Raw genomic sequence first — 13692 nt, 5'->3', positions numbered from 1 at the left:
GTGTTAAAACTGTGACTTGCCTTTTAATTAGCGTGATGAATTGGTAGTTAATTTGCTTAATGATTTCCGATTATTAATTAATTAGCTTGTTAGTTGTTCTTCAGGGTGACTTAAGGTAATTAGTGTGGGAACGCGTGTGGGTGTCTGCGTGAGTCGAGAAAGTCTGTGGGAGAAGTAGGGAGCGACTCAGTTCCAAACAGGTGAGTCTAAAACACTGCATTCATCTGCACAGCGACTGTCAAACTCCTCTCCTGCAGAGGCGCTTACCGCTCAGTGGCATGGGTTGCTGCTGATGTACTCAAGGACTGGCGTCGTTGCGTGTCCTTGGCAAACTGTGCCAAAGCACATTCAGAAGGGGAAACTTTCTCACAGAGGTGTCAGTCTACGCCAGAGCGATGCCTGCGTGCCAGCTGGCATCAGAGGCAGACAGTCATGCATGGTCTGATGCCATCTGTTTCATGCCAGTGTTGAGCCACCCACTCTGACTAACAACGTGCACTGCCCATTACCCAAGAGCCAACTTATGAGCTCGCAGCTATTAATCATATTAAACAAGTGAATCACTGAATCATTTAAGAGCAAGCGTATTCAAATCCACCCAAGTCAAGAAAGTTTTACTATTCTTAGAATTACAGTCAAGTGATTACTTATGTACACTCTTAACCCTTTAAAGACAAATGCATCATATTTGATATATATTTTGTATTTTTTATATGTTTTATATATTTTGAGTTTTCAGATTTTCAATTATTACATCAGGGTAGTAATTAAATAATTAAACATCTTAACAATTATATATATATATATATATATATATATATATATATATATATATATATATATATATATAAAATATAATATCATAAATTGAGTAATAAAATTAGTCAAGTATAATATATATAAAAATATAATTGCACACATAATTTCTGCATATATATATCTACATAAATTCATCCCCTAGTGGATGAATCATGCATTGCATGCTCCAGAAAAATACATGTAGATTTATACACTTTAAATGACTTAAGTAAAGTTTTAATGGCAACTCAAAGTTTAAGGTGTTAAACAATTTTGTTTTCAATGTTTTATTTCATTAAAAAAAGTTCCTATACAACAATACATGCCAGCAAATGTGATACAAAATAAAATTCATATTTGCAAAATATTATTTCATTTTTTTGTAAAATAATCAAGTGAAATAAACACTCCAATTTCTAGCATTTATGTCATGGTTCAGGCTAAACTTAACCTACTACACCTAAACCTAACCTAACCGTTACCCTAACCAGTGTCATTTTATTACCTAAACCTACACCTCAACCTAAACCTAACCTACTACACCTAAACCTAACCTGACCCTTACTCTAACCCATGTAATTATGTCACTTGAACCTACACCTCAACCTAAATTGAACCAAGCCTTTACTCCAACCCTAACCTCAACCATAACAAAAACTTAACCTAACTGTTAACTACCCTAACTCTAATCCTAACCTTAACCTTTACCCTAACCCTAAACTTAACCATAGTAGAATGTGAAAATACTTATTATTCCTTGATGGAAGTTTCCATCCATGAATTACGTTTTCTGTCCATTAAAGTCACATTTATTTGTATAGTGCTTTTTACAACTGTTGTTGTCACAAAGCAGCTTTACATAATTAGTAGAAGACATGAAAATCCAAGACCCCCAGTGAGCAAGCCAACAGCGACAGTGGCAAGGAAAAAGTCCCTCAGAGCTGGAGGAAGAAACCTTGGGAGGAACCCAGACTCACAAGGAGGACCCGACCCATCCTCCTCTGGTCAGAACTATTTATAAATTATTGATAAAAATTACCAAACAATCTATACTGTTGAACTGCTCTGATCATTATCATAATATAATAATCATCAATCAACTTAATATAGTCATGGCAGTGATCGCCAGAGTAATAATAGTTAATAGTGGTAATAATAATTAGTAGCAGATAGTTAAGAGTCCATTTAGGTTTTAACATGGTCATTAGACAGGTAGCAGTGGTAGGAGGGTGTGCCACTGGTCTGAAAGATTCCTCCATAACGAAGAAAAGCAGTATCCAGGCGCTGCTGTTTTCTTAATTCTTCTTTGAGCATGGCAGGCTGAGTTGTGTGTATTTGGCAAAACAGTGCCATCAGTAAAAGGGAGCTCCTTGTGAACTGTAAAATATGTACAGGGAGCTCCTCATTCTTATGCATATATTATTGGGCTACACTTCAAATTATGTGAGATCTTGTTGAACCTTTACACTCAAACATGCTTCTTTTTGGAACCAAACATATTAATAATCTACTGTTTACATTTAAGGCACATCCTTTTTCAACATGTTTGAGGCTGCCTTTTGTCTTGACTGTTTTTTTATGTTAACATATGACAAACATGGCAAAAATATAGATTTTTCTTTTCTCTGTTCACAAAACAAGACCTTCCTGATGCTAATAAACTTTTCCTCTTCAGTATTAATGCAACTACAGTTAATGCAGTATTAATTAAAATTTTACAATCTGCACATTCAACAGTAATTCTATGAGCAAGAAATAACAGGGGATCTCATTTCTTTAAATGGGTGTCATCCTTACCTTCTTGCACCCTTTCTTCTTTGAGCTCCTTCCATGGGGGAATGAGGGAATTAAACGTGAAGACGGAAGAACTGACAACCGAGCCTGTTTACCAAATGAGATGTCTTTCACTCAGCCATTGTGAAAGAGAAAGACATCTCTTTCACAAGAAAAACAACAGCTTGTGTCTGCTCAATCTTGATAGAAACACATTAACACATTACTTCCAGTACTGTACCTCCCAGAGGAAAGAAATATTCTAATTGGGATCTTCTCTAAATCTCATGCAGTCCTCACACACGTCCTGTCTGGAATCTGATTCAGAGTGAGGCAGGACATTTTCACACCTGCACTTTTTAGTCTAGTTAAAAAGTTTGTTTTCCCCCTGGTTTGTTTTCCCCCTTGCTGCAATTTATTTGGGCAGGTGTGAATGCAGTAATCGCACTGGGATGCAGACCAAAACACCACATCAAGACCCTTGAGAGTAGGTTTTTTCGGTGCGCTATCAAACACTTTCCAAACCATCAAGTGTACTCCACAAATTTGAGCTAAATGGCTCCTGTAGTCAGGTGTTAACCTGGTATACAGCCTGAATAAGTACTACAGCTGTGAGCAAGTTCCATCTCTGTTGTTTCTCCATATTAAACTGCACAGAAATATGCACTAGTCCGGAATACCGGACCTTACTTTCCTGTATTTACTTTCTTGCTCTTGCCCCAGACAGGTCTGTACAGTAAGCAGAGCGCATTTTGGTGCATTAGATATTTTCCATGGCGGAACCTCTCCAACTTGAAATGAATAGTGTGTGTGAAAACGCCCTTAGCGTGCTTTTACCCCTATCTTGTTTGGTCCAGACATTCTGACTTTTCAGTTAGGCCCCAATCGAAATTGCAGGTGTGAAAGGTGCCTTACCTTTACATCTCTGCTTTTTCTCCATGTTAAACTGCACAGAAATATGCACTGGTCCTAGTTCTAATTTTGGACCACAGCAAATGAAAAGTATGTGTGAAAACAGCTTGGCCCCAACCGAAATTGCAGGTGTAAAAGGTGTCTTTGACCATGATCCAGCCCAAAGGTCTACAATTTTGTCAGACAAAAGGAGGCGATCTCAGTAAATATCGAACTAAACCATGATTTGGGTTGTTTGCCATGTGAAAACACTTTTTTGGGACGGTTCGGATTTTGATGCTCATCACAGGAAGTTGAGGCAGGCTATCATCACCCATTAAACAACAGAATTAAAAATAAGAAAAGAAATAAAAGCAATTCATGATATCACATGAAAATTATATCCTTATTGAACGGCGAGTGCGTTCATTTGGTGTGTTTGAACTAGTCTCGAGTATTGCGCTTGAAGTAGGTGCTAAGCAGTAGGATAACATTAGTAGTATAGTAGAAGCAAATTAATCTGTTCAATCATTTTCCGGGAAAGGCTTCCCACCGAATTCACTACACGTCGACATCAGATACACGCCCTTCAACTACAAGCTAATCAGTTCCAAGTGTAGGGAATATAGGGCTCAGTCCGTGTAGGTGATGATGACAGCACATAAGTATAGCATGTAAAGTTCCAAAACTAATGTGAAACCAAAACTAACCAGATTAAATGTGTGAAAACCCTGTAAGCAATTTGCTCCTGTTTCTGAAACTCACCTCAATTTCCGCTAAATAAGATTCACATCAGAAAAGTGTAAGACCTCATTACTTCTTTTATAGCTCTCTTCTAAAACCAGACGTCTAACTGCTGCTTATCAGGGTAGATAGAGGCCTCATGCCTTTCTCATTTGTCTTTAGAACATCGGACAGGTTAGTGCTCATGCTGATCTGCTCTTTTCTCCGAAGTGGGATTAAGAGTGTTCAGAAATCAGTGATCTTTCATTAATACAGTGCTGAGAGCTGCTTTATTTCTCTTCAGACACAGAGAAACTGGGTCTCATATATTGCTACCAGCATATCATTTGCTGTTAAACATCAGAAACAAAACTTTTAAAACAGGCAATAAATCATCTGCATTGGTGAAGGAGAAGGCTGTCTGGGCTGATGGATTTTCTGCAGCACCACAACACGATAGACAAGGAAGCAAGAAAGTGCCTGGTTTCACTCTCATGTCATTTTGTCAATCTTCTGCAAACAACGGCAGATATTCATCTTAATTTGTGAAAAAAAGTCTGTATGCAGACATAGAAAACACATACCCTTCTGTGTTGCATGTGGTCATGCTCCATTTCATACCCCCTATGACTGTTTACTGAGCTATCCGATCATGATACACTCCCGGCGTGTCCCAGGTGTGTTAACACTGACTTTTTTCATTTTGCTGGACGAAATCTGAACAGAATCCGATCAGTGAAAATGCATGATGCAAGGTGTGAAAGCCTTCCTTTTCTTCTCTTCTAGATTCCTCCTACAGCATGTGGCCTCTTTCCGCAGGCCCCCTTGTAGCCATTCTCCACCAGTGGAATGGAAATCCACTTGTTGAATATTTTTTCTCACGGGTTGAAAAATGAACTAATGCCATGTGCACATCCTCACTGAGTGCAATGGATATTCTATTAATGTTTAAACAATGCACGAGGCAGTTTTTGCCAGCTGCACAGTGATTTTGTGAGGTTTTTTTCCAGCTAGCTTATGCAGCACTAGGTTTGGATCTGTTACACAACTGTACGTTTTAAGTATGTTTTTTTGTTAGTTTTTTTTAAACAGGAAACCAACAAAACCAGAGAGGCATGTGACTTATTTATTCCTATTAATGTATGTATCTAATATGTATATAATGTATCTGTTCAAAATAGGAGTTTCTGAGTTTCATAAAATTCATCTACATTTAAATTAATCAACATCAGTCAACAGCAGAAATGCTGGCCACTACAAGAATGGAAACATCCTTAAAGCCTACCCAGTTCTGAGAAAACATTCTCTAAACAAATGGACCCAAGACTTACTTAAGTTAAGGAAAGGAAAGGAATTATGACACTAGATCAGAATGACACTACATCATCTGTCAAACATGATGGAGGTACTGTCATTGAGCATGTATGGCTGCCAGTGGAACTGAGTCACTGGTGTTTATTGATGATGTGACTGCTGATAGAAGCAGCAGGCTGAACTCCGCTCAGATTCAGTCAAACGCTGCAAAACGAATAGAATGGTGCTTCACAGATGGATAATGATCCAAAACATACTGCGAAAGAAACCCAAGAGGATCTTTAAGGCAAAGAAATGGAATGTTAAATGGCCTAGTCAGTCACCTGACCTCAACCCAATTGAGCAGAAAGACATACAGCGACTGAAGGTGGTTGCAGTAAAAGCCTGGCAAAGCATCTTAAGGGAGAAAATTCAGCATTTGGTGGTGTCCTTTGGTTTAAGGCTTCAGGCAGTCCCTTTGTGCAAAAGATTTGCATCTAAATATTCCAAATATTCCTTATGTCTATAATTACATTAGTTTGTCTAATTACTTTTGAGCCTGAGAAAATGTGATACATTATCACATACATGTGAATAAAATAGCTATTATTCATATTTTGTTAAACCTTGATGCTTAAAGTCTTCACTTTCAAATCCACTTAGGAAGGGTACATAGGCAGATTAAAAAAAAAAAAAGTGCCATTATCAAAATACTTACCATTATTTTCCCTCTTGTTTTTTATGCGAGAGACAGGTTGGGTCTTTTCCTGGGTGACTGTACCAACAAAGTGATAGGCCTACTCAGAATGCCAGCATTCGGATAACATTGAAATACATTCAGTAAAAGAATACTAAGAAATACAAAAAACAGCTAAAATTTCTTTAAAAAGGCCATGTTGGATGAGTGACTAGGAAAGGTGCCTGCAAACAATGCATGCTGTTACACCCCATAGGCCCAGGTGCTAATAACTGGTGCTAATGACTGGAAAAGTAGTATTTTTTACTTAGTGGAATAGATAGACATACATTAGTGAGCTACCTACCACCAAAGGCACCCACACACAGCTTGTCTAGTCCATGTAGAGAAGTACAGTCTTACCAATAGAATAGGACTCTCTGGAGCAGATGAACATGAACCTAATGACACCATGTCTAATGCCAGGTATGTGCTAGAGGAGTATAAAGCCTGGGGGGCATTGAGCTGTAGAATGATGATGCTCCATCAAGTACTTTTAGGATATATTTGGACTTGTAAAAAGCCTTGCCAGTACAGCAAAGACAGCTACTTCAACAAAAGCAGGCTAAACTCTTTTTTTTTTTTTTATAAATTGATTTAGGAAAAAATAATGAACAAGCAGGCGTCCCAATATTCTGGTCCATATAGTGTGTCATTTTGTTACCTACAAAGTCAGAGAGCTAACTTGCTCCTGCTTTAAGCTAACCTGAGGTGAACTTGTCTGGGTTCACTTACCCTGCATGTGCATCATTCCACATGAATAAAACATCTTCAGTTGATTTATTGATGTACTGTATTGATTTATGAATATATTTGATATGTATTTTTAAATAATGCAGATCATGTTTGACTCACGTAAATACAATGCAGTACTACAAGGCAGTTTTTTTTATTATTAAGAAAGCTTGGGTAGGCATTAAGTAGCTAGCTGTCAAGCAGCACTAAAACCCAGGCCTGTTACAACTCTTAAAGGTGGTCTCGAAGAAAACAGCCCAGGCTCTTTGGCAAGGCTTTTAAACATGAATACCTTCTGAATAAGCAGTTCTTCAGGCCAATGACACGCGTCCTTGGACCTGTGCATTGCTGTCGGTCATTCTGAATGGATCAGATTCAACGGGTGGCAAAAGCTGAAGCAAGAAAGAGAGGGAATTAGTCATGAATCAGTCAGATTCCTGGAAGGTTGTTCTACCCTGTCCATTCCTCTGCCAGCTTGCTATTATTGAAGTCGTACACGGCTTGTGATGGAGACTTCACCCCCATCGTCCTTCTGAAATCTGATTAGTTTCTTTTTGTTTTTTTAGTGGACTGGGGAGTGCTTAGATTTTCTTCAGGCCTGCTCACTTAAAAGCCCTTCAATCATACACCAGCAAAAAAGCGTGATGCTCAATTGAATAGTACATTCTCTCTCTCTCTCTCTCTCTCTCTCTCTCTCTCTCTCTCTCTCTCTCTTTCTCTCTCTCTCTCTCTCTCTCTCTCTCTCTCTCTCTCTCTCTCTCTCTCTGTGTGTTTTGTTTCTCCTGTCTCCTTCCATCTGCATCTTCACCTGCACACAGATATTGTGCCAGCTGCGCCGTGTGAGAGTCTGTGTCTGTTTGTGTGTGTGTCGGTGTGGTGTGTGAAACATGCAGCAAATGAGGGAAATCCATAATCTGAACAAAGGCCTGGTCTGAGTGCATTAGTGCGTGAGTGACTAAAAAAGACAAGGCTGTGTGTGTGTGTGTGTGTGTGAGCGTGTGTGTGTGTTCATTCCACTCAAAAGCTGATTAAAAACGCACTGATCTGTACTTTGCCACCACTGTTGTCTCAGTGTAATGAGACATGGCTTAGAAGGAACAACACAGACAACTGCAAACTGCCTTTACATACACACACACACACACACACACACACTCTCTCAGAGCAGATGTGTGGCGATGGGTGGATGTTTGGACTTTTTAGTGGCCTTAACCGTAGACGCAGGTCCTCTTCTTTGGTAGACAGTGGATAGTTATACAGGGCTCCACAACACTAAGATTTGTTTGTGTTGTGTTTGTAGCACTGTCGTTCAAGTGAAATTCTCCTCTCCTTCAATCACTGCTACATCCCCTAACTGAGCATAACATTACTTACTGTATTTTTTGTACTACTAACTGTATGTTTATTTTTACTGTGGTTGTACTCAAAGGATCCGCTGTCCCACCGTAGGTTCTGGACAAAGTAATCAAAGATGGCTGGCAATCAAATAATATGTATAATAAGAATATATTATATAAGAACATATGAAGTTTTGAAATTTGCATCAGCTGGTCTTTCCTAAGGATTGTGAACAATGTCAATATGTTCATATGCACCAGAGAGTTCGATTCTATTGCCAATATTCTCTACAGGGGCTAGGCAAGCTGTGTGGGTGTGCATTTGCACATCTGTGCCAGCAATGGGTGCCACTTAAAGCAGCTGAATGCATTCATTAGAAGGGGTGTCCACAAACAGTCACACTGCACATTTTACTGAACCCTGTCTCTAAACAAAGCTTTTCCAATCGTAACAGAAGTAACAGGAGAGCTGAAATGTCCGTAAATAATCTAACAGTGCTTGTACTATAGTATAACTCAGCAAATGCTTGCTTTGGCAGCTTGCTGGCATATCCGTCATTTGTTGCGTGTTTCTTCTTTAAGTGAATAACAGCTGCTAAACTTGACATAATGTACGTGCATAGGGGCGATTCATCTTTCCTGACAGTTTTTTTTTTATTATTATTGAAAAATGTTGATGACGTTAGTTGGAGTTCCTCCATCTTTACTTGGCAGAAGGGTTTGTTTTAGGCAGGCTGCTTGCTGGAGAAGGAAGGGCATTGGTGTATTTCCAGTGCTAGAACCAATGCTATTAGTTTGTGTTGGAAGAAGAGCTCTTGTATGTCAAGTTGTAGGACATCCCAAGAGATTATGAGAACTGTACGGTTTAAGTTACAAATCACACACACTGTTGGGATCTTACAAAAGAGTTGTTTATTCTCATCACTTGAAGTGATGTTTCAAGCATTCACCATTTTTTATTTTCTCATTTACATTGGAAGACACCAATTGGAAGACATCAATTTCTGGCAGAAGAGTTATCCTTCTCCAGGGCAACTTAGTTTAATCGTGTTAAAGAAGTAGGCAAATGAAATGTTAGAAGTCTTTATTAATGATTGTTTTTGGTAACATGGTGTGCTAGGGGTTCAAACCCCTATATTGTCAATGTTAGAAGTCTTTCCAAAAGACTCTTATCAGTATAACTAATGGTGTGCTAAAGATTGAACCCCTGTTTGCAATGTTAGGAGTTTTTCCTAAGGACTCCTACTTATATAACATGGTGTTTCAAAGACTGAGCCCCTATATTGCCAACATTAGGAGTATCTCCTAAAGACTCTTATCAGTATAACATGGTGTGCTTAAGATTGAACCCCTATTGGCAATGTTAGGAGTTTTTCCTAAGGACTTTTATTGGTATAACATGGTGTGCTAAGGGATTGAACCCCCATTGGCAATGTTAGGAGTCTTTCCTAAGAACTCTTATTAGTATAACATCCTGTGCTAAGGAACTGAACCCCTTATTGCCAATGGTAGGAGTATTTTCTAAGGACTTGTATTGGTATAACATGGTGTTCTAAGGATTAAACCTCTATATTGCCAAAAGTAGGTGTCTTTCATTCGGACTCTTATTAATATAACATGCTGTGCTAAGGCATTGAACCCCTGTATTACTATATGGGTATTTTTCTTTTATTTTAGAAGCTGTCAACACTGTTCAGAGCTTATTGTGCTCCCCTTAGTATCCCATCTCAGCCAAGCAGCTGTGTTTAATATTTTGGAGGGGTAGGCATTTTTCATATTTCATACAGGTCAGGCATACCCATAAGTCAGCCCCATGTGGCTGTCTTTGTGAGAAACAAGGAAAATACAAAGCCATTCTTGTATGAAAAGCTGTGCGTTACAAAAGGAAAAGACAATACACAAGACTTTCTGGAAAAAAATATAATAAAATCATGATAATAATAAAAGATAATAATAAACCATGTATTCACTTCATGCACTGTGCCATCTATGAATTCCCAGACAAGTAGGCATTTAATCATCACAACACATCTGTTATAGCAGGGCACCAAACAGACTGGATTCAGCCAATGAAGTCTGAGGATTAGTACGTGTTTCTGCGCAAATAAAACATCAATGCCTGTTCTGTACCTTTCTTGTTCTACTTATCTTGTCATATCTGCTTCTTAATTACATGCCCTGTTCAGGTCTAAGCTCAGGCCAAAGCAGCTTTATCTGGAGAGAGTCTGCTAAATCTTCCGAAATGTCCTTGGCTGTCAAGTAGGAGTACGATCAGATCTTTCTGACCTTCACCATTCCTGTTAATGGCCATTCCTTAATTACATTACAAAATAACAAAAATTCTACCTGAAAATGCTGTCCTGCCTTCTCTCCTGGTTTGTGGGCATCAGTAAGCACTGGGAAGCTGATAAGAGGAGCCCATGGCAGATTGGTAGTGAGAGTATTCAGGCTTTGAAATTTACTATCTGCCCTTTCATAACAATAACTGTGAACAAACCATGGTTTGGATACAATGTTTTTTTCTTTCTCTCAATTGATTGCGAAATATCATTTTTTGAGTAATTTTTGAGTAAAATTATTTTTATTATTTTGTATTATGTACTATTTGTTTTCTTACATTTTGATCTTAATTTGTCATCATTATTTCATGCACACTATATAGCCAAATTTGTGTTGGCACCATAAAGTAATGAATGCATTCAGCTACTTTAATTAGCAGCCATTGCTGACACAGTGTGCAAATGCACACACACAGATTGCCTCATCCCCATAGAGAAGTACTGCAACAGATAACACCACCACGTTACAACAACACCATGTGGGAGACCAGGGTTTGATTCCCAGTCTGGGTAAATATGCTGCGCTACACCAATAAGAGTCCCTGGGCAAGACTCCTAACACTACATTGGCCCACCTCTGTAATACGTAAGATGTAAGAGTAACCTTGTAAGTCGCTCTGGATAAGAGCGTCTGCTAAATGCCATGAATGTAAATGTAAATGTAAATGTACTGCCATGAACCTTTTGACACCATGCCTAATGCCAGGCATGGTCTAGACGGGTGTAATGCGTGGGTGGAGCAGTAGAGCAGTGGAACTGTGTTCTCTAGAAGGATGATGTTCCATCCAATATTTTTGGGATGAGTTGTGGAATTGAGGATGAGGTGACCTCACTTATGCAATTAAATCCTCACAACACTGCTCCAAAATCTAGTAGAAAGCCTTCCCTGGACAGTAGTGATAGTTACTCCAGCAGAAACAGTATATACTCTTTTTAATACCATTGATTTTAGAAAAGAGCAGTGAATGAGCAGGTGTCCAATTACTTTTGTTCATTTAGTGTATGTGGAAAATATCAAATATTGGCATTGGCCCACAATTCTTATGTTGGTGCATCTCTAAAAGAAATCTTCATTAGAAGCATATGCGAATAAATGTCTAGGTTCGATCTGTCCATGTCACACATCATCACCTTTAGTAGTTCAATGCTTTATACTCTGGTGTCTATAGTGAAATGCAGTACATTCCCAACATAGTTATTATTTGGTTTAAAGTGAGTCCTCATATTGACTTGAGTGGTCTGCTATTAAGGCATGGACTTATTGTGACAGCCTTGAGGTTGACCACTTTAGCCTGTCTGCGCCACACTGCTAGCTTCTTGTCTTTAGATTCTGCCTAACCTCAGATACACACACACAAAATCAGTGCATTTACTTTCAGAGCTTTATTTCCTGGCATCTCCTTTTGCTGTTCTGCCTCTGTGTGAGGACACTGGTAATAACAGATTATGCTACAGCAGAGGAGAAACCAAACAGTGCTTCAACTACAAATTTAAAAGCTCCACACCCCTCTGTCGCAAGCTAGTCTGCATACATTGTTCACAAATTAGGCTGTAAATATAACATGAAAGTAGTGTAACTTTTATGGATGACCTATCAGGCCTTCATTAATAACAACTTATTTACCTCAGTGTTACTGTGCTATGCTAAAACATGAGTAGACTGATAAATCACTGTGCTGATCAGTTATTTTTCTCAGTGTTACTGAGCTCTACCAAAGCATGAGTAGACTGATAAATCACTGTGCTAATAAGTTATTTATCTTAGTGTTTCTGAGCTCTACTAAAGCCTGAGTAGACTGATAAATCACTGTGCTGATCAGTTATTTATCTCAGGGTTACTGAACTCTACTAAAGCATGAGTAGACTGATAAATCACTGTGCTGATCAGTTATTTATCTCAGTGTTACTGAGCTCTACTAAAGCATGAGTAGACTGATAAATCACTGTGCTGATCAGTTATTTATCTCAGTGTTACTGAGCTCTACTAAAGCCTGAGTAGACTGATAAATCACTGTGCTGATCAGTTATTTATCTTAGTGTTACTGAGCTCTACTAAAGCATGAGTAGACTGATAAATCACTGTGCTGCTCAGTTATTTATCTCAGTGTTACTGAGCTCTGCTAAAGCCCGAGTAGACTGATAAATCACTGTGCTGATCAGTTATTTATCTCAGTGTTACTGAGCTCTACTAAAGCCTGAGTAGACTGATAAATCACTGTGTTGCTCAGTTATTTTCCTCATTGGCACTGAGCTAACAAAAACTCAGTGGTTTGATTGATCTATAGAAGATTCTCTTGGGTGAGACGAAGAGGTGTTTCTGTGATTGATTCAGTTTCAAATTTCAATACATTTGTTTTTAATGTTTATTTTTTAGATTTCTTTTATACTGTATAAAAACCGCTATGCTCTTAGTTTTGGATGGTTCCAGTATCTTGTAGCTGCCACTCAAAAGTTAGTACTGTTAGTGCTTTTCAATACTTTCAGATTGAAGGTATGGTTTATGGAGTGTCCAGCTCAATACACAGCTCTACTGTCAGAATCTGTTCTTCTCTGAGAAAGCTGTTATCATGTCCTTTGTCATTGCGTTGTTCCATTGAAAAAGCTGTTGACTGGTCAAGAGTCTTATTGAAAACTGTAGAAGAGTTGAAGGTATGATAGGATTTTTAAAGCTTCAAGGTACGCATTAAGATCAATTTCTGTGAGTGCAGTTTGCTGTGGATTTTCTTCTGAGCTTCTGATGTAGCAGAGCCATCTGTTTTCCTTCCGTGTGCTGGTCTAAAATCCGAAACTCTGATCAGTCAACATGTTACTTTTCACCTCTCTTTGGCTTTAACAAATAACCTTTATAACATTTAAGCCTCTAAAACATCTTAGGCCTTATAAAAACTACTATACATGGAAACTAAGCTCAGAGTTTTGCCAGTCAAATGTCAATAGCTGTGCTGTCCAGAAGTTATGACATTGCTGTCAGCGGTTTGCTCTAGTAGTCTGACTTAAACACAGAGTGCCATATTTCTATACAAATAGACCACAGCAGAATTCACATATTTATTGGCTGATATATGAT

At 38.6% G+C, this 13692-nt stretch overlaps 1 protein-coding gene across 2 annotated transcripts in view; it reads left to right on the top strand.

Annotated features, from left to right (window-relative positions):
- cntnap5l (contactin associated protein family member 5 like) overlaps nt 1-13692 on the top strand; it is a 143519-nt gene that overhangs the window by 54762 nt on the left and 75065 nt on the right. The window lies entirely within an intron of this gene.

This window comes from Salminus brasiliensis, chromosome 17, assembly GCF_030463535.1.
Source record: "Salminus brasiliensis chromosome 17, fSalBra1.hap2, whole genome shotgun sequence".
Classification (NCBI taxonomy): domain Eukaryota; kingdom Metazoa; phylum Chordata; class Actinopteri; order Characiformes; family Bryconidae; genus Salminus; species Salminus brasiliensis.
This window is presented reverse-complemented; position numbering and strand designations above follow the sequence as displayed.